This window comes from Symphalangus syndactylus, chromosome 7, assembly GCF_028878055.3.
Source record: "Symphalangus syndactylus isolate Jambi chromosome 7, NHGRI_mSymSyn1-v2.1_pri, whole genome shotgun sequence".
Taxonomy (NCBI): domain Eukaryota; kingdom Metazoa; phylum Chordata; class Mammalia; order Primates; family Hylobatidae; genus Symphalangus; species Symphalangus syndactylus.
Window position 1 is genome coordinate 100,905,574 of NC_072429.2, and position 20,856 is coordinate 100,926,429.

The window sequence follows — 20,856 nt, forward strand, 5'->3', positions numbered from 1 at the left end:
GGAAAATTAGAAAATATTTTGAACAGAATAAAGTATATAAAAGTATAATATATAAAAATCTATGGGTTATAACTAAAGTTATAATAAAGGAAAAGTAATAACCTTAATTGTTTATATGAGAGAAGAAGAAAGGTTTAAAATTAATGAAATAACTAAACACCTAGAGAAGTTAGAAAAAGATAAGCAAATTAAACCTAAAATAAGTGGAAAGGCAAACATAATAAAGACATAACAGAAATCAATGAAATAAAAAACAGAAAATACAGAAAATTAATAAGATCAAAAATTGACTCCTTGTGGCAGAATTCATAAACCCCTAGCAAACCTCAAGAGAAAAATAGAGAAAAGGCAAATTGCCAATATCAGTATTCAAAGGGGATGTCACTAGAGAAACCATGGTATCAAAAGTATATAGTATAGGAGCAATGTGAACAACTTTTTTTTTTTTTTTTTTTTTGAGACGGAGTCTTGCTCTGTCCCCCAGGCTGGAGTGCAGTGGTGCAATCTCGGCTCACTGCAAGCTCTGCCTCCCGGGTTCACGCCATTCTCCTGCCTCAGCCTCCTGAGTAGCTGGGACTACAGGGGCCCGCCAACACGCCCGTCTAATTTTTTGTGTTTTTAGTAGAGACGGGGTTTCACCGTGTTAGCCAGGATGGTCTCGATCTCCTGACCTCGTGATCCGCCTGCCTCGGCCTCCCAAAGTGCTGGGATTACAGGCTTGAGCCACTGCGCCCGGCCAATGTGAACAACTTTATGCCAATAAATTCAATAACTTAGATAAAATGAACAAATTCCTTGAAAAATTCAACTTATCAAGTAACGAATATGTTACATCACAGAAGATCCCCAGGGCTCTGTTTGGCACAAGGTCTGAAACAGGGAAGGGAAAACTGCAACAAATGCTATAAAGGAAGCTCTTTAGAATAAAAAGAAATGGCATCATATGGTAATTCAGATCTACCGGAAGGAATAAAGAGCACCAAAAATAGTAGACTGTGGATGAATATAAAAACTATAGTCATTGGCTGTGGGGCTCAGGTGCAGCCTGAGTTGTTGGTTCTGCACTGAGATGTTCCAAAGCATTATTAAAAATGTTTGGATCCCCATGAAGCCCTCCTATACCCAAGCATGCCAGGAGATTTGGGTAGGAATGGGGTTGATAAGCCTTATTGCTTATAAAATCAGAAGTGCTGATAAAAGAAGTAAAGCTTAGAAAGCATTGAGTCTTGCACCCGCTCATGGTCATTATTAACCAGTTTTACTTAGACGAAACATCAGTCCGCCTGTAAATTTACACAAGCTGTGCTAGATGGGAACACAGAACATCGCTGTACACTTGCATAAGTGTGGTCTATTTCATGGCATGAGTAAGTGTATCTGTGAGATGCAACACTAAAACGAACTACATGTCTTTTCTTCTCTTAATTTATGTGAAAGACATTTGACTCTCTAAGGCAAATATTATAACACCGTGTTGTTAGGTTTAAAATTTATGTCAAAATTATATGATTCCATTTGTATGAAATGTTCAGAATAGGCAAATCCATAGAGACAGAAAATAGATTAGTGGTTTCTAGGGTCTGGGGGTAGAGAGGAATAGAGAGTGAGTACTAATGAGTATTGCCTTTTAGGAGTGAGAAAAATGTTCTGGATTAAATGTTCTGGTTTTGCAACTTTGTGAATATAATAAAAACCACTGAATTATATACTTTAAAGGGGTGAATCATATATATGGTATGTGAATTATATCTCCCAAAAATGTAAGTAGATGCAATATATATGAAAAAAAAACAGCAAAAAGGATGAGAAAAAATTGCAACTACGTTATCTCAAGTTTTCTGTATTTTTCCTGAAGTAATTCAGTATAAGGTCTAAGAAGACTATAAGTTAATGATGCGTATGTAATCCGTAGAGCAATCAATATAAAAATAAAAGGAACTATAGTTAAAAAGCCAAAGCAAAAACCTTCTGCTTCCAATTATGGTAGAGTAACAAGGACTAGACTTAAGCTTTTTTGGTTGGAAAACTGAACGTATGTAACAACTGTTTCAGACATTGGACAACCGACAACACAAGACAGTGATCCATGAAAAAACAGAAACAGACAACCGGGCCCCATACTGACTGCAGCATTTTGCTTGAAGTCAATTTCTGGGTTATGGGTACAGGTAGGAGGAGTCATGCAGAGCCTAGTAGCCTCATGAAAATGAAGAGATGGAAATGAGAGTTTGGAGAGACTGAGACAGTTGGAAGATGTGGGCCAGGATCTGGATGGGAGGGAGCTAAGAAGATGAGAAGACCCAGAGATTTGCATATAGGTCTACTTGAGTCTGATGAATGCTGGATTATGCAAAAGAGTGAAACATCACAAGACAAAGTAAAAAAGAACCAGAGAGTTGTAAACATAGAATTCCCCAGAGCTCTCACATGGTAAAAAGACAATAGCTCTGACCAGCCAGGGTGGTGAGTTCTCAGTGGTTACCCAGGGAATTCCTAATCACAATGCAGTCTGATCGAAACTATAGCATCTTGCTTAATATAACAAAAGAATTAATATCAGTGCAAACAAAATTCACCAGTCCATAAAAAAAAACAAATACACAATGAACATGTGGCGTTTAAGAAAAGATCACTTATATTAGAAAATGTATTAATATAATTCACCATATTAAATAGATCAAAAAGAAAAATCACATAATTGATTCCATAGATGCTGAAAGGCTTTTACAAAATGTAAACTCCATTCTTGATATTCCAAAAAACTCTGGATAAAAATACATACATGCTTCCTAAACATGATAAAATATGATTTCAACTATAGTACCTTGCTTAATGAGGAAACACTAGATATATTTATATTAAAGACAGAAAGAAAGAAAGACAGAAAAAAGACAATCATATCCTTTATAACTATCACTCTACATTGTTCAGAAAAATTAAACTAAAAAGGAGAAAAATATAAAATTTCCAAAAATATACAATAAAGGAGGAAGTAAAAGTATGAGAATTTATGGATGTGATGTAGTTGTTCACCTAGAAAATTCAAAAAGAATTAACCGAAAATTTAAACTACAAGCTCAAATGGAAATATTTTTGCAGTTCCACAAGATATGTTTTTTTACATTTTTTAGGATTCCATAGGAAGACTGGTGAAAGATAGCAAAATATTTAGGATTTTTAATTTATTTTAGTCATAATTTCATGCTCATTATATTTAGGTATCTCCCCAATGTCTGCAAATAATTTTCAACTATCTTTGACATATTCCTAAAATGAGAGAGAAAACATTTTAAAATCTCTTTTCTGTACCACTGAGCAGGTAAGAAAATAAAAGACATTCTCAGAAGCCAAAAATAAGGAGAAAGTCATGAAGTGAAGGAAACCAGGGGCTGCCCTGGGGTATTCCCCAACAGTGGTGGCTTAGAGTTTCAGTTTTCTGTTTTTTGTTTTTGTTTTTTGTTTTTTGAGACAGAGTCTCGCTCTGTCGCCCAGGCTGGAGTGCAGTGGCACGATCTCGGCTCACTGCAAGCTCTGCCTCCCGGGTTCACGCCATTCTCCTGCCTCAGCCTCCTGAGTAGCTGGGACTACAGGCACCCGCCACCACTCCTGGCTAATTTTTTGTATTTTTAGTAGAGATGAGGTTTCACCATGTTAGCCAGGATGGTCTTGATCTCCTGACCTCATGATCCACCTGCCTCAGCCTCCCAAAGTGCTGGGATTACAGGCGTGAGCCACCGCGCCCAGCTGGGTTTCAGTTTTAATAGTTCACATGAAAATAAAGTCTACAGCCTGCATGAAGTGGAAAGAAATCGAATCAGATCTTTGTATCAAGTCAAGATCCCTAAAAGACGACATTCACAGTAGAAGAGTTGACTAGAAAAGAAAAGAAAAAAAAAGGTGTTCCACATAGGCAGATAAGAAAACTTGCTTGTTCTCTTAAGTCTTATTTTCTTAAGAGGTTAGTTTGACATCTTGCTTAAAAATTCATAACCACAAGTTACCCTGTCATAAGTTTGGGCCTGGAATCCAACCTACCTGTAAAGCCAGAAAAATCCAAGCTGAGAATGTATTGTAGCATAGATCTGGATTGTTAGTGCTGCCAGGTGCCTGGAGATAGCAAGCCCAGTTCCTCTGGGGAGAAATGTCCTGAATTCAGGCCTCAAAGAATAAATTTCTGAGTTCAGTAAGTTTACACACAGACATGCACAAGGGAAATAAGCCATCTTCAATGACAGTCCGCCTAGGAAACAAATGGGATGAAGACCACAGAGACCACAAACACTGAAATAATCACACAGTGAGGATCAAATTAGGATACTCAATGTGTGTAAAGAAAGAAAAGAGGGGATTGAAATTACAGTATTAGAACAAGAGTTGTTAAGTGATCAAACTGATTTGAAAAAAGAAATAAAATTTAAAAAAAAAAAAAAACATAAAAAACATACTAACTGAATTTAGAAATCCCTTGGATAGTTTGAATCACCCATTAGGCACAACCGAAGAGTAAACTATTAAGCTGGCAATACCACTAAAAAAAAAATAGGGTCTGGGGTCCTTATATTAATTTCTAATTTACACATGAAACTGTGTTTTCATGACAATAGGACAATAGTGATGAAAAGATGACCACGGACTACGGTAAAGAAAACTAGAGATCCACCAAAAAACTGTCCCCTTCTACTGAACGCAGGGGTGGCTGAGAGTCCACTGTTCAGATAAAGCTTAAATTTCTAAGTTTCTCCCATGCAACTAGTTGTGGCCATGTGGCTCGTTCACTCCGATAAAATACAAAAGGAAATGACGTGTAAAACTTCCAGACCAAGGCTTTTTTAAAGTGGAGGTACCCCCTCCATGTCCTCTTTTCGTTGCCTCCAGCTTGCAGGTGTAGATGCTGAGCTGTAGGAGATGGTGGAGCCACAGATGGAAGCAGCCCTGCTTTATCCTGCTTTGTGTTTCCTCATAGCATTTGTGACCATATGACATGGGATATATTTATGTATTTATCACTTATATCCCCACATTCAAGTGTAAATTCCATGTGAGTCCAAACTTGGTTTTGTTAATTGCTGTATCCCTGCATCTAGAGTTCAGGTTAGTACTAGTACATGTTAGAGATATAATAAATATCTGAGTGGATACAATTGTTTATAAGCCCCCCGCAAATGGGTCTTAGGCAGCCAGTCTGGCGGCAAACTACTCGTGAAGCTCATATGAAGTAAATTCTCCAATATTAAAATATGGGCTTGGTACAGCATTTCTCTGCATGAGCTCTGTTTGCAATGGCATCTAGGAAATAGACACCATGAAAGTCTACCCTTTCAAAGTCAGGGCACCAGCTCTGGGCACCTCAGGGAGCAGAACCTCTGTGCACTGTGTTCTCTGTCTGGGTTTTCAAGGCTACCACATGCCCTGTTCTTGTCTGGGTAGGAATATGGCTGCAGCTTTGTAGCCTTTGTGAAGGGAGATGCGCCACTTTGTCTCAGGAGCCAAAGTTTGAAGGAGAGTTCAGAGCTTGCTGAGTGCTACTTTCTTTGGTTGTGAAACTGGTCTCTTTTGATTTCTAATTTTCTAATTTGGTAGTCTTAAAATTTTAATGATGTACCAGAAGTAACAAGGAATGGAATCATGCTGAATAGCAGCTAGGAACAATCAGATAAATAATACTATTTATGTGTTTGGAGCCTCATCATTTACAAAAGGTTTTCTCATATCTTATTGTACCTAGAACTTCTCAACAGCCCTGTATGAAGACAGTGACCCCATTTTGTAGATAAGGAAACTGGGGCTCACAAAAGTTGGTTGTCTTTTTTAAAATGGCACTGTTGATGAGTGGCAGTGTTGAGACTTAGCCCCTTCTGTCTCCAAATCTCAAGCTATCTCCATTATACCATTTAATAAGATTGAGGAGAATGAACTTGGATCTATGTCACACACCATATGGCACAATGTCAGTACCATCATCATCCCTCTAATATCTATGGGACACTTATTTCGTGCCAGATTCATGCTAAGTGTTTTATGTGCATTATCCAATGTAATCCTCACAATGACCCAAAATGGAGAAACCATTATTTTCAAAGAGGAAACTGAGGCCAAGAGATTGAGGAATACTTGCCCAGGTTACAAAACCAGGTCCAGGCAAGAGTGAGTTATAAACTAAGTTCTAATTCCAGCCCACAACCTCATCTTTTCTCTACTGAAAAGTTGGTGTCATAAAGACAAAACATTGTCACTGAGTTTCATGTCCTCATCTTCTCTTTCTTATACTGTTAGAAAAGTTCCTCTTCAAACTTTCTGCATATCTGAAGTCTTGACTACCTCCCCCCACCCAATTCTGTCTCCATACTAAAGTCTCAGTCATTCTTTCCAAAAGGCAACTGAACAGGGAGAATCTGCTATTTGAAAAACCTCCACTAATTCCAAATCATCTCCTGATGAAGATCAAACTCCATAATATCTTATTACATGCCTTTCACAAATGAGTCATAACCTGCTCTTCCAGGTGCATTCTGGCAGCTTCACTCTGCTCAGCCTACATTTTCACCATGGTATTCTCAGATTTGTCTCTTTTTATACAATGCTTTTTCTGCCCGAGATGCTCATATCTGTCTTCTCTATCTGGCAGACTTGTACTCACTTTCTTTTGGATTAGAGATGTCTATGGTGGTTATCCTGCACCTTTCTCACCACTATATGTGTGATGTATGGACAACCATTTTAGTTCAAAGATCTCTCCACCCCTAGGAGATGCACCAAAGAGACCACACTCAAGGAGTTCTTCATATTTGAATCTGACCTGCACGATAAGCCTCTGGACCTTGCAACAATGCCACAGTGGAACATGACTTTTGGGAAAGAGATGAGTATGACTTTGCATGTGGGAGAGACATTCACTGTTTTGGCCACAGGGCTGGCTATGGTACATATTTTCCAAAGATCATCATAATTGATTTCTCCTTGACCAGTGTGCACATTTCACTCCTCCATCAAAACGTGGAATTTCATTTCCCCTCTCCTTCTAACTTGGCTGGTTCTGTGGCTATTTTGACCAATATAATGTGGCTTTTGACCAGTAGAATCTATTACTCTTGAGCTCAAGCCTTAAACTTCCGTTTCACTCTTCTTATAGCCCAGCAACTTTATTATGGAGGCTCAAGCCACATAAAGAGGCCATAAGGAGAAAAACTGAGGTGTTCTATTTGATAGTCTCAGCTAGGATCCCAACCAATAGACAGTACTAACTGCCAGCCATGTGAATGAGCCATCTTGGATGTTCCAGCCTAGTTGAGCACTAAGATAACTCAGCCACTGCCAACATGACAGGAAGAAACTTCAAGCTGAGCCTAGTCAACCTAAAGAATTATGAAATATAATAAAGGATTCTTGTTTTAAGCAACTAGGTATCGGGGTAGTTTGTGATGCAGCAATAGGTACCTGAAACAAACCACGATGCCTAGAACAGTTTGTGGCACTTAGTAGATGCATAGAAATTAGCTGATAATGAATAAATGAATGGCAGTAGTAAGTATATTTGATTTATTTCTAAGTAAAGGCTTCAAATGACCCTGTCACCCTAGCCACAGCTCATTAGGCCAGTCATGAACAACTGACTTTATTGCAACTTCTGCAATGTCCAAGGAGAAGAGCTTAGCCCAACATAGCCAATTGTGACAACTAAAGCAATCAAATCCTCTATTGAAGAGTCATAATGTGAAATACACAAAAGAAGTCAGCTGTTTGTAGTAGGGTGAAAAGCTGCAATTCTTGTACATGTGAGCAAAACCTTGAAGCCACAGAGGTCGGGGATCAATAGAGGTCCTAAGGCAATGGGATCTATGAAGCAATGAAAGCATAAGACACACTTCTGAGATAGGAGGAAGAGTAAAGTATAGGCAGTTGGTAACCTAGAGAAGTGGTAGAGATTACAGAGAGTAGCTGAGACACCATAACCACAAAGCAGTAGAGTAGAAAGTAACAGATTTTGCTTCTTAGAGGAAAACCAAATAGGTCAGTTGCTAAAACCTAAATTATATTCTAAAGGATCAATTCCTCTTCTTCCAAAAGCCCTAGCCATGCAACTACTTTGTCTTTGTTACTTCCATATGGAGTCATAAAATATAACCTTGTCACATGAGGAAACCTATGCATGTCATGTTTCTTTATAACTTGAAAGGATCATTCCCAGGTGTTCTATATATGTTTGCTAAACTGAACTGGATGAATAAATGTTTTTCTGGGAAGCTATGGGATACGAAGAAATTTTTTTGAAATCCCATCTGCATGATGACACTCAATTTATACTTTGTAATAATCAGTATTATACTATATTGTGCTGTGGTGACAAATACTCTCTCTCATCACAGTGGCTTATGTCTCTCACAAAATCTGCTCCAGGTCTGGGTAATCATAGGGCAGCTACCCTCCATGATGGCTCAATATCTCCATATCAACTTGTACTTTCATGATAGCTGAAGCACTGCATAGCAGACACTGTTGAGGCCACACCCTCACTGACATTCACTTTAACCTGCCAGTGGCTGCTTTCTTCAAACACCTATGACCCTTTGCTCTAATAAGTGGTTGTCTAGCTCCAAGAGCATGCTTACAGGGAAAACTGGAAGTGCTAGAGAATTATTATGCCCAGAAGCAGCTCTCAGCCAGCAACAGATAAGGAATTGGTGGATAAGTACACAAGCCTCAACTGGAATAATTCTGCAGCAAGTTCTACCCTGACTCCAAGCGTTCTCCAGTAGTATTGAAATCCAGTTGCCAATAGCAATTACTGGCTTTATAAGGCACCCTTTGCTGGCTTCCTTTCCTTGCTTGTCTTACTTCCCTGTTCCCTTACTGGTGTTTCTTCTCAAACTATTTGCACTCAAATCCTTGCCTCAGGGTCAGCCTATGGAGGTACCAAACCAAGACATGGGAGAAGGAAGCCGTAGAAAATTGCACCAACTATTAAGAAGCTACCATCCAGAAGTGACACTTCTGCTTACCTATCTTTGGCCAAAGCAAGTCATCTGACCATGCCTAACTGTAGGTGGGTGGGAAAGGCCACTTCTTCCTAGTATCTTCCAGAAGTAGGAGGGGCCAGAGATAGGTGAACCAGAGTTACTCTGCCACATACTTTTTGCAAGGGAGAGAGAACGTTCGAAAGGAGTTAGAACTTCTGTCCCATGACTTAGTTTCCTCAACTGACCTGACATTCTAAGAAGGAGGGTGAGGCTCTTTTTAACCCCTGGAGGGCTTACTTCCCCTTCTTAAAGAGAGCCCAAGCACATTTATTTTAGAACACAGGAAAGCAAGCTGAGAGGGCAGTTAAAAGAGAGACAATAGGTAGTAAAACAAGAACTTAACAAAGATCTGGGCATCATGCCCATAGCCATGACAGTATGTCCCTTTGGTTAAAGGCACAAGTGTAAATGTTGTCACCATTCCATCCTGGCGAAAGACAGAGAGTGTCTTTTAACATCCACAATTATTTATTTTTTGAACATACTGAATAGTTTTGTGCCTGGCACAAGATTAAAACCTGGAGATGCAGAGATAAAAGACCCAGTTCCCAGGGAATACACTCTTCTGGCTGAGAAAGGAGAGTAAACAACATCCAAACAGAAGCTACGTTAGATCTGAAAGTGTGGAAGTTTTAAGAAAAAATGTGTTGTAAATACTGTAAATTGCATTCCTTTTCTTTCCTTCCCTTAATGGCAAAACTTCTTGAATGCATTGTTTAAGTGTATTAGTTTTCTATTGCTGCTATAACAAATTACCATAAACACAATGGCTTAAAACAATACAAATTTATCATTTTTTAGTTCTGTAGTTCAGAAGTCCAGCATGGGTCCCACTGAGTTAAAATCAAGGTGTTAGCAGGGCTGTGTTTTTGTTTGTTTGTTTTCTGGAGGCACTAGGGGAGAATCTATTTCTTTGTCTTTTCCAAACTCTAAAGGCTACCCACATTCCTTGGTTCAAGGCCCCCTCCTCCATCTTCAAAGCTAGCAATATTACATCTTTTTGAATGTTCTTCTGTCATCATTTTTCTCTCCAAACAGACTGAGAAGGTTCTCTGCTTTTAAATATGTATGTAATTAGATTGGGCCCATCCAGATAACCCAGGATAATTTCCCCTGTGCCCTAAATCATATCAACAAAGTCCCTTTTGTTATGTAAGCTAACCTATTCACAGCTTCTGGGGTCTAGTGCGTGGATATCTTTGGGTGGCCATTGTTTTTCCTACCAGAATACATTAAACGTTTTAAAAACACACCTTACTTACCACATATAAGGAGAGAATACATGCACAAAGTCAACATTCAGAGTGTAAAGATGAACAATTCACAGACATGGATTTACAGACAGTGTGTCACCAGATGGAAGAAAGAACATTTTTGCTTGCAATTAAGGAAATGCACATTTAAAGCAACTTTAATGCCATTTTATACCTTATATACTAGCAAAAATTAATAATCTTAATAATCCAATGTGACTTGATTAATACATTCCCTGAATTTGGCTTCAGGGAAATATATTGTTGATGATGCTGTAAATTGTTTTAATCTTTCTAAAAAGCAATTTGGCAATAAGTAACAAGTTGCTCATGTCTTTTTTCCAAATAATTCATCTTTGGAGATATTGACCTAACTAAATGACCTCAAAGAGAAAATTTTAGAAGCCATTGGTCTAAACAAGCCTTCACAGTCACATTATTTATAAGAGAAAGAAACTGGAAATAACCCAAATGTCCAAAAATAGAGCTACAGATGAGCAAACTGTGACATATTTACATGATGGATTGCTCTATAATCATTAAAAAGACAAGTTTATGGATTATGTTGACTCAAGATTATATAGGCTTGAAATATTATTCATAAAAGTGCAGAGTACAAAATAGTAAGTGCATAGCTATTTCAACTATACAAAAATATAGTCTGTAAATTATAGTTATATAATAAGGAAAATAGGGATGAAATAATTTAATGTTTAGTATGTTTTAAAACTAAGTGCTCATATTCTAGTTTAAAAGGATGATGTGGATATTTGGTGAATTACTAGACAAAAGTTATCTAAGGGAAGTTAGACCATACACATTTATGTATATGGACTGTACCTATGAAGAAACATTGACGGGGACCTATAATGTATTCAGCCCTACGTACATGGTTCACAGCAAGTAGAAAAGAAGAGTAAGATATAGGGCCCTTGGGCTTGATAAACATTCAAGAAACAAAAAGGGCACAAGACATGACAATATAGACATCTTTTTGGTTCAATTCTATGGAAAAGACAAGATCTAAAGGGTTTTTAAACTATGTTTTCAGAAACTCTAAATGTTACAAATACTAGAGTTCTCTGAGACATTTAGTGAATGGAATTAGGCTTTAGGTAATGATTAGGAATCACTGACATTTAACTATTTTATTTTTGTAAAAAAGCTTATTTTTAACTACTGTTTTTATTTTACAATGCTCTTTTAAAATTATTGGACACCATGGAATAGAACAAAGAAGAAAGTAAAGGACATCTCCTAAAACTCAATCCCAGTTCCAAGAAATAATCCCTGTTAATATTTTATAATTGTCATTTTAGCCAGGCTTATTTAGTCAGGTTCAACCAGAGATGCAGAACTGGTAGGAGATATATAGCAATAGATTTTACTGCAGGGAAATGGTTTACATAACTGTAGCAGCTGACTAGATAAGCCTGAGATCCACAGGACAGGCCATCCAGAAGAGCAGAGCAGAACTCTAGGGCACCGGCAGAAGCAGCTGAACACAGGCAGAATTTCTTCTTTTTCAGGGAAACCTCAGCTCTGCTCTTAAAGGCCTTTCAGTAGAATCAGACCCACCCAGGTTACCTAGGAAAATCTCGCTAACTTAAAGCCAACTGACTATGAATTTTAATCATATCTAAAGAAATACCTTCACAGCAATACCTAGATGAGTGTTTCATTAACTGAGAAGTCTAGCCAAGTGCAGTTGACACATCAGAAAGATCATCTCAGTGCATCCCTTGTCAACTTGGCCCCCATACACATCTCCTCAAACCATGTTTAATCTCCAGATAAGGACAACAACAAAGTCATGCTCTGCTCCACATGATACAACTGTCCTTTGTACAAACAAAATCAAGCTAATCTTTTCCCCAAAAAAGGATGCAAAGTCCTCAGGCGATGTTCACTCTTCTATTTTGATAGCCTGTAACTTAAATACTGTGATACAAAGGTAACCATTACTAACACATCTTATGTGAGATGATAAGGGTATAATAATCAGAAGAAAACAGAAAATATTGTGTATATATATATATATATATATATATATATAAATAAAAAATAAGTAAGAAGTACTCATAATAACCACAGTCCTCATTTCTGCAACTGGTTACCTGGTCATAGTAGTTACGACTGCATTCTTCCACTGCCCATTCCACATTCCTTTTGCCCTTAGCAAGCACCTGAGCTGGCTGTAGTTCTTTACCTGGTAGTGTGACCCGAGCCTTCATTCCTAAAGGATCTGAGACATTAGTAGTCCTGCCTGAATTGTGTTGTTGTAGTTTTCCATTGACTTGTAGTAATCACAAGGCACAGTAGTACTAAGAGGCATTCTAAGGAGTCTTCTGTATTCTAGACAAACTCTTCCTTACCTCCACTGTGTGCCCAATCACCCCAGCCAGTACAATAACTGTTTGCCTGTGGATTCATAGGCATGAGGAGCACAAAGTGACCGGGTGGCAGTCTCAACTTGCAGGTCAATCAATCATTGTTCCATCTCTTGGAAGAAGTATTTTTTCCTTTGAAACTAAAACCAATATAGATCATCAAAGCCTAAGTGCGTGGGGGACAGAAAGCAAAAGCTTTGCTAGTGGATCACTGGCCATGCCCATTTTTACCCTTTGACTCCTGAACTCATGAATTCTGGCTATGAGAGCAACACCACCACAGATTAGATGTTGATTCAGAGCATAACAACAACTTGGAGGATACTGTCCCCACCCTGCAAGGTATTGCCACTAGCTGGCTGTAATTGAGTCTTCAAAGGGCCATTCCATGATCTTATCAAGCCAACTGCTTCAGGTTGGTAGAAAACATGGAAGCCAAATGATGGCACTTAATTGCCAAAGGCAAGGTAGACATGGTTACCATAGTGGATAATGGAGTCAAAGAAGTAATCAGAATAGTTTGACTCACAGACACCTGCGACTTTGGATAGTTGATCATGGTGTCCTATGTGGCAGATGAGTGGTTGCCAGAGGCTGAGGGAGACTGGGGAAATAACTGCTAATGGTACAAGTTTTCCTTTGAGGGGTGAGGAAATGTCCCGGAATTAGATAGTGGTAATAGTTGCAAAACTTTATGAATATACTAAAAGCTATTGAATCATACACTTTAAAAGGGTGGATTTTATTGTATGGAATTAATGGTATGTGATAAATAATTTACAATGTTTCTACTTTTTAAAAATGCATGTAATATATATTCATGTAGAAAAGCAAGAAAGTACATACACATAACAATGAAGAAAATGAAATCACTTAAAATTCAAAAAAGGTGAATAGAAAAGTAAAATACAATTTCAACTTTCAAGGCACTCATCTTTTGGTACTTTATATCTACAGACTAAGAGCAAAATTACATATAAAGTGCTATTAAAACTATGACCTGCATATGACATGAATGAAATACTTCTAGACTATCTTTCCCAAGATATGCACAGACGTGACTATCTGCCTGCAAGCCTTACACCCTCACAAGCATTCATTATAATTAATGGAGAAGATTTCAACAGGGGTTCTGTCTCAAAAAGAAAAGAAGACTCATCCTCTGGTACTGGCCCATGACTAGGTGAGCTCTCGAAGTGGTTACTGAACTGTAGGTGATCCAGCAGAGAAGATTGAGCCAAACAATATTAAGGAAACTAACTCCAGTAGAATGATTTCGCTAAGAGTTTTTGCTTTCTGTAAATTTTGTTGCTTACAGTGTTTAGCTATCCCCATTATACGTGTTGGTTGCTCCTACACATGCTCTTCAGTCTGGGAGAAGTCCAAAGAACAAAGTGTGGAGCTTGACAGAACCCTCCACCTTCTAGGTATTCACAGCACATCAAGGCCCACCTAGCAGGTCCTATGGTTGAAGGAACTTCAGCAAGACCTATCAAGTACGTCATTTTCTAAGAAATCTACCAACATCTTTCATGGAACAGGCCATGTCCAGTGCTAGGTCACCTTAGTCTTTCTCCAATATTAAAATGGGACATTCTGGAGCTTCAGAGCCTTTTGTCTCCAGAGAAGCTGAGAAATGTTCACTTTCTCTGTTCGTGCTCAGCGACCTCCCCTCTATTTCTTCAGCCAGCTAGCACTACCCTGTCTGTGGGAGGCAGCTGGAAGGAGTGCTTTGGAGATAGCCTGTCTAACTACTTAATGGTACATTTCAATCAAGGATGTTGTGCTCACAATTTTGTTTTTTGATTCACCCCTCTTTCACTTTTGTGGTTTCAATAATGTGATATAAGAGTCTGTCCCTTCCCCTGTTCCTTGAAACAGAATCTTGATGCTGATGGGCCAGCTAAGCATAGGAAGGACCAACTAGCTTCACATTGGGCAAAACTACCTTACAAAATCTTAACCAACTCTTTCCATTTGGTAGAGAGAAAAAAAAGGAGAGCGAATTGGTGTGGCAACACTGTGGGAGGGGGTGGGAAGGGGCCAAACCTCCAGGCTACAAGTATTCTAGTATTCACTTCCCACTCATTGCTTTAAATATCTATTCTTTTATGTTTCCACATCCTTGTAATCAGTTCTTGTCAGTGGGAATTGTATTGTGAATTCACACCTTGAATTCCTTAGTTCGGTGACTAGATGACTTCATAAAACCTAAAAGTTTGACCTGAATAAAGTCCTAAGAGCAGAGATGGGGATAAAGGGAAAGCAAGAGCCCACAGGTAGTTCTCTCAGAGGAGAGAGAGCTGAAAGACAGAATGCCACAGAAGGCCTAGGAGAAGGTGGAGTGTTCACTCCTTTGAATAAAGTTAGCAAGTGAGGTTTTTGTGGAAGTCCTCAGTGACACACTGGGCCCATGGAATTAACAAGGCATTATGTTCAAGGCCAGGATATGGGCAGCAGAATCTGTTCCACTCTCAGTTCAAGGAGTCCAGGGATTTGTCTGGGCTGCATCAGAATCACCTGGGGGAGGTGATTTAAACTTTTCACATTCATAAATATGTGCATGCACACACACACACACACACACACACACACAGACAGGGAGGGAGAGAGGGTGGGAGGGAGGCAGAGAGAGAGAAAGGGAGGTGATTCTAGAATGGGTCCTGGTAAACAAAGCGGGCAAGAGTGGTTTGAAAATGGCTGGGCATGGTGGCTCATGCCTGTAATTCCAGCATTTTGGGAAGCTAAAGTGGGCAGATTGCTCAAGGTCAGGCATTCAAGGCCAGCCTGGACAACATGGCAAAACCCCACCTCTACTGAAATTAGCCTATAGTCCCAGCTACTCAGGTGGCTTGAACAGGAGAATCATTTGAACCCAGGAGGTGGAGGTTACAGTGAGCTGAGATCGTGCCACTGCACTCCAGACTGGGCGATACAGCGAGACTCTGTCTCAAAAAGAAGAAAAGAAAAGTCCCGCTGGGCGCGGTGGCTCACGCTTGTAATCCCAGCACTTTGGGAGGCCGAGGCGGGCGGATCACGAGGTCAGGAGATGGAGACCACAGTGAAAACCCGTCTCTACTAGAAATACCAAAAATTAGCCGGGCGTGATGGCGGGCGCCTGTAGTCCCAGCTACTCAGAGAGGCTGAGGCAGGAGAATGGCGTGAACCCGGGAGGCGGAGCTTGCAGTGAGCCGAGATTGCACCACTGCACTCCAGCCTGGGCGACAGAGCGAGACTCCGTCTCAAAAAAAAAAAAAAAAAAAAAAGAAAAGAAAAGCTCCCTAGTTTATTCTGCTGCATGACCTTATCCACAACCCAACCATTGTCCTAACTTAACTTGAAAAAGTCACAGAAAACTCTTTTTTCCTTCTTGACACAAATGCCATTTCCCTCAACGTGCCACATAGGACAGTAAGCACAATCCAAACTGGATGAAGAATAGACTAGGGAATGTAGTGGCTCACTTCAGTGTGGTTTCAGGTGCAACTTGATGTAGGACTCAAGTGATGTCATCTAAATAAGATCCCTACTCCCTCTATTTCTCTGTCTCTACTTCATCAGCGTTGGTTCCATCCTCTGGTCTCATGTGGTCATAGATGACCATGGCAGTTTGAGCTATTACATCCTCTCTCCTTCATGTCCAACAAGAAGAAAGTAAGAGTCTTTCCCAGGATTCCTGATGACTATCATTGCCTATCATTGGCCTATTCTTGAACTGTTCATTGTGCCCATGAGAATGTGACCCAGCAACACTGTAGCAACTGTATTCAGTAGTAATTCCCCAGTCTCTCCCCCAAAAGGATCTACTTCTATTTACTAGGATAGCTATACATTGGAGAAATGGAGTGCCCAGACTTTTCAAAGATTTCTATACTGAAATTGATACTCAGAAACCCTAGGCGCCCTCACAGCCTGGGACCAGGCAATAAATTGGGTCCTGACCCAAGTCTGTCTCATAGTGGGTCCACTGGGTACAAACAGCTACCTGTTTTTCCAATCGTCACATTAGAATGGAGATACCTGATAGTTGGTAGAATCAAATGCTTTACCTGGTTCCTTGACCTGTGAGGTAAGATATTCTAGGGAAGAAGGTCAAGTAGAAGTCTCTGAAACTGCCCCAAACCTCTGACTAAGAGAGTATATAAAAAATAGGGCTACTTCTAGGGGAAGTGACACAGATTAGTGCCACCTTCAAAAGCTTTTAACAAATTCAGGGTTGATGGTCCTTCTACATACTCCTTTAATTCGCCACATGGCCTCTACTAAAACAAGATGGGACATGGTGGATAAGAATAGACTACAGCAAACTCAACCAAGTAGTAGCCCCAGTTGCAGCTGCTGTGCCAGACATGATATCTCTATCACAGCTAAGATTATCCATGGCCTCCAGCACGTTGTGTGTGGCCACTGACCTGATATCTGTGTTCTTGTTCATTCCTACCAGGAAGAGGGATAAGCAGTTCACAATCGCATAGGACAGAAAACTCTACATGGTTATGTTCTGGCCCCAGGGCTATGTTAACTCTATTACCTTCTGGCATAATACAGTCTGAGGGCACCTGGATGGCCTGACACTCTGAAGAACACTGGTTTGGTCCACAACATCAGTGATGTCAGGTTAATCAGAACTGATAATCCAGGAGTAGGAAGTATGTTGGAGCATGGAAGACATAAAGACTCCAGGGGTGAGAGGTAAATTCTACAAAGATGCAGGGGACCACCATATAAGTGGAGATTCTAGATTGATCCAGGGCATGCTGGGACATCCTCTCCAAAATAAAATACAAATGTTTGCATCTCACACCTTCCATCATTAAGAAAGAAGCACATTTGGTAGGTGTTTTGGGGTTCTGGTACAGCACATTTGGAATATTGTTCCATCCCATCTATTGGGTAGCCCAGAGGCTGCCAGCTTTAAGTGGGGCCCTGGGCAAGAAAAGACTCTGAAGTAGATTCAGGCTGAGGGTCAAGTAGCCCTGCTTCTTGAACCATACAACCAAGTAGTCCCTATGGTACTTGAAGTATCTGTGGTAAGAAAAGATGCTGTGAGGTGTTTCATCACAAGCTATAATAAGAGCATTGCATTGTAGACCCCTAATATTTTCAAGCAGGGGCATGCCATCTGCAGCAGAGAACCACGCATGACCATGCATGACCCAAAAGCAGCTATTAGTACACTACTGAGCCTCAGTAGAGAAAAAATATCTCATCTTAGTAAAAATAGAGCATGGACCATTAAGTGACCATGCAGCCAGAGCTGCCCATCAGGAGGTAGGTTCTGTCAAAGGTGAGCAATCCTTCATAAGATGGAAGTGGTGTGTCCAGGATCCTACACAAGCAAGGCCAGAGGGCATAAGGAAGCAGCACATGGGGAAGGCCCAGAACCCCTCTGCTTCTGGGACCCTGCTCACACCTAGGGCTACATGGAGGTGGGGAAGCTTTTGAACAAGGATGAAAGTAGGCTAGTCCTGTTTCATGGATGGGTTGGCTTGGCATGATCAGGTGAGTCTGCTGCTGACTTACACCACCACTTCATTATGACTCTGGAAGATAGGGAGTTCCTCCCAATGGGCAGAGTTCTAGGGAGTGCATCTAGCTACCCACTTTATATGGAAAAAGAAGTGGCCTGCATTAAGAATATATGCAGGTTCATGCAGAGTGGCAATGGCTTGACAAGTTGGTCAGAAGCTTGGAAAGAGAAATGGAATATCAGGGTTAAAAAGATCTGAGAGGCCGGGCGCAGTGGCTCACGCCTGTAATCTCAGCACTTTGGGAGGCCGAGGTGGGTGGATCACGAGGTCAGGAGATGGAGACCATCCTGGCTAACACAGTGAAACCCCGTCTCTAGTGAAAATACAAAAAATTTAGCCAGGCATGGTGGCGGGTGCCTGTAGTCCCAGCTACTCGGAAGGCTGAGGCAGGAGAATAGCATGAACCCGGGAGGCAGAGCTTGCAGTGAGCCGAGATTGTGCCACTGTGCTCCAGCCTGGGCAACAGAGCAAGACTCGGTCTCAAAAACAAAAAAAAAAGATCTGACAAAGGGACAAAAGGGACATATGGATTTATAGGATGGGCAAAAATCATGTAACAAAGTAAATACGGTGGAAAAGAAAACAAGGAATTACTTTAATTTTAGGTTAGTACTGGGTACAATTAGACTTTCCTTTTGATTTTAGGCAACTTTGTTGTTTTTAAAGGGAAATATTGTACATAGCAACGGGAATTCTCACAGCTACCTCCACCAGCTCTTCCTTGGCATGTAAGGCACCCAAAAGTGTCTTCCAGACAGCCAAGAAACTGGTCTGCAGTGCTATCTGGAATGTCCTAGGATGGGAAAGAGGGATTGGTTCTAGCCAGCATGAGAGAAAAGAAGGTTGAGAGTTTTGTAATACACGTGGGTTTTTATTATGTTAAATTCAAAGTCTACTATGTATCCTCACTAGAAATTTATTTTATGGCTGCCGTTTTCCCTGGGGGATTTGTGATGGCAAACAGGATTGGAAGAGTGCACCAGTCTGGATAAGCCAGGATGCAGCAAAACATGGCTCTACCTACCTGGTGGCTTATAATAACAAGATTTGTTTCTCCCTCATTCTACTTACCCAGTGTGTTCGGCTGTTCTTTCATTGCTCTAAAGAAATACCAGAGACTGTCTGCTTTATAAAGAAAAGAGGCTTAATTGGCTCATGGCTCTGCAGGCTGTACAAACATGGCACTGGCATCTGCTCAGCTTCTGGGGAGGCCTCAGGGAGCTTTTACTCATGGTAGAAGCAGAAGCGGGAGCAGACATCTTATGGCAGAGCAAGAGCAAGAGACAGTTGGGGAGGGAGGTGCCACATACTTTTACAAAACTAGATCTCCTGAGAACTCAAGCATTATCACAAGGACAGCACAAAGCCATGAGGGATCCATCTCCATTACCCAAACACCTCCCACCAGGCCCCACCTCCAACACTGAGCATTACAGTTCAACATGAGATTTGGTGAGGACATATATTCCAACCATATCATTCCTCCCCTGACCCTCCAAATCTCATGTGCTTCTCACATTGCAAAATATAATCATGCCTTAATTCACTCCAGCATCAACTCAATCAAAAGACCCAAGTTCACAGTCTCATCTGGAAATGAGCCCCTTTCACCTATGAGCATGTAAAATCAAAGTAAGTTAGTTACTTCCAAGATACAATGGGAGTACAGGCATTGGGTAAGCATTCCTGTTCCAAAAGAGAGAAATCAGCCAAAACAAAGAGGTTACAGGCCCCATGCAAGTTCAAAATCCAGTAGGGCAGTCATTAAATCCTAAAGCTCCAAAATCATTTCTTTTGACTCCATGTCCCAGATCCAGGACACACTGCCACAAGGAATCTTTGGGCAGCTCTGCCCCTTCAGCTTTGTAGGGTACATTCCCCCATGGCTTCTCTCATAGGTTGTTGAGTGCCTGCAGCTTTTCCAGGTGCAGAGTGCAAGCTGCAGGTGGATCTACTTTCTGGGATCTGGAGGACAGTGGGCCCCTTCCCATAGCTCCACTAGGCAGTGCCCCAGTGGGCACTTCGTGTGGACCCTACAACCCCACATTTCCCCTCCACACTGCCCTAGTAGAGGTTCTCTGTGAGGGTTCTGCCTCTGCACCAGGCACCTAGGCTTTCTCATACATCCTCTGAAATATAGACAGAGGATGCCAAGTCTCCTTCACTCTTGCACTCTGTGTGCCTACAGGCTTAACACCATATGGAAGCCACCAAGGCTTACAGCTTGTGCCCTGTGGGGTAGCAGGACATGTTGTACCTGGGGCCCTTTGAGTCATGGCTGGAGCCAGAACAGCCAGGATGGAGGGAGCAGTGTCCCACAGCTGCCCAGGGCAGTAGGGCCCTGGGGCTGGCCTGTAAAATGATTCTTCCCTCCTAGGCCTCTGTACCTGTGATGGGAGGGGCTACCTGGAAGGTCTCTGAAATGCCTTTGAGGATTTTTTTCCTGTTGTCTTGGCTATCAGCACCTGGCTCTTTTTCAGTCACGCAAATATATCTCATAAGTGGTTGCTCTACAGCCTGCTTGAATTCCTCTATCCAAAAAGCTTTTTCTCTCTCTGGCACGTGGCCAGGCTGCAAATTCTCCAAACTTTTATGCTCTACTTTCCTTTTAAATATAAATTCCAACTTTAAGTCATTTATTTGATCCTGCCTCTGAGTGTGGGTTATT

At 40.8% G+C, this 20,856-nt stretch overlaps 1 pseudogene; it reads left to right on the plus strand.

Moving 5' to 3' along the window:
- Window positions 1-1,069: 1,069 nt before the first annotated feature.
- On the plus strand, window positions 1,070-1,252 carry LOC134737173 (ATP synthase subunit ATP5MJ, mitochondrial-like; annotated as a pseudogene).
- The last annotated feature ends 19,604 nt before the right edge of the window (window positions 1,253-20,856 follow it).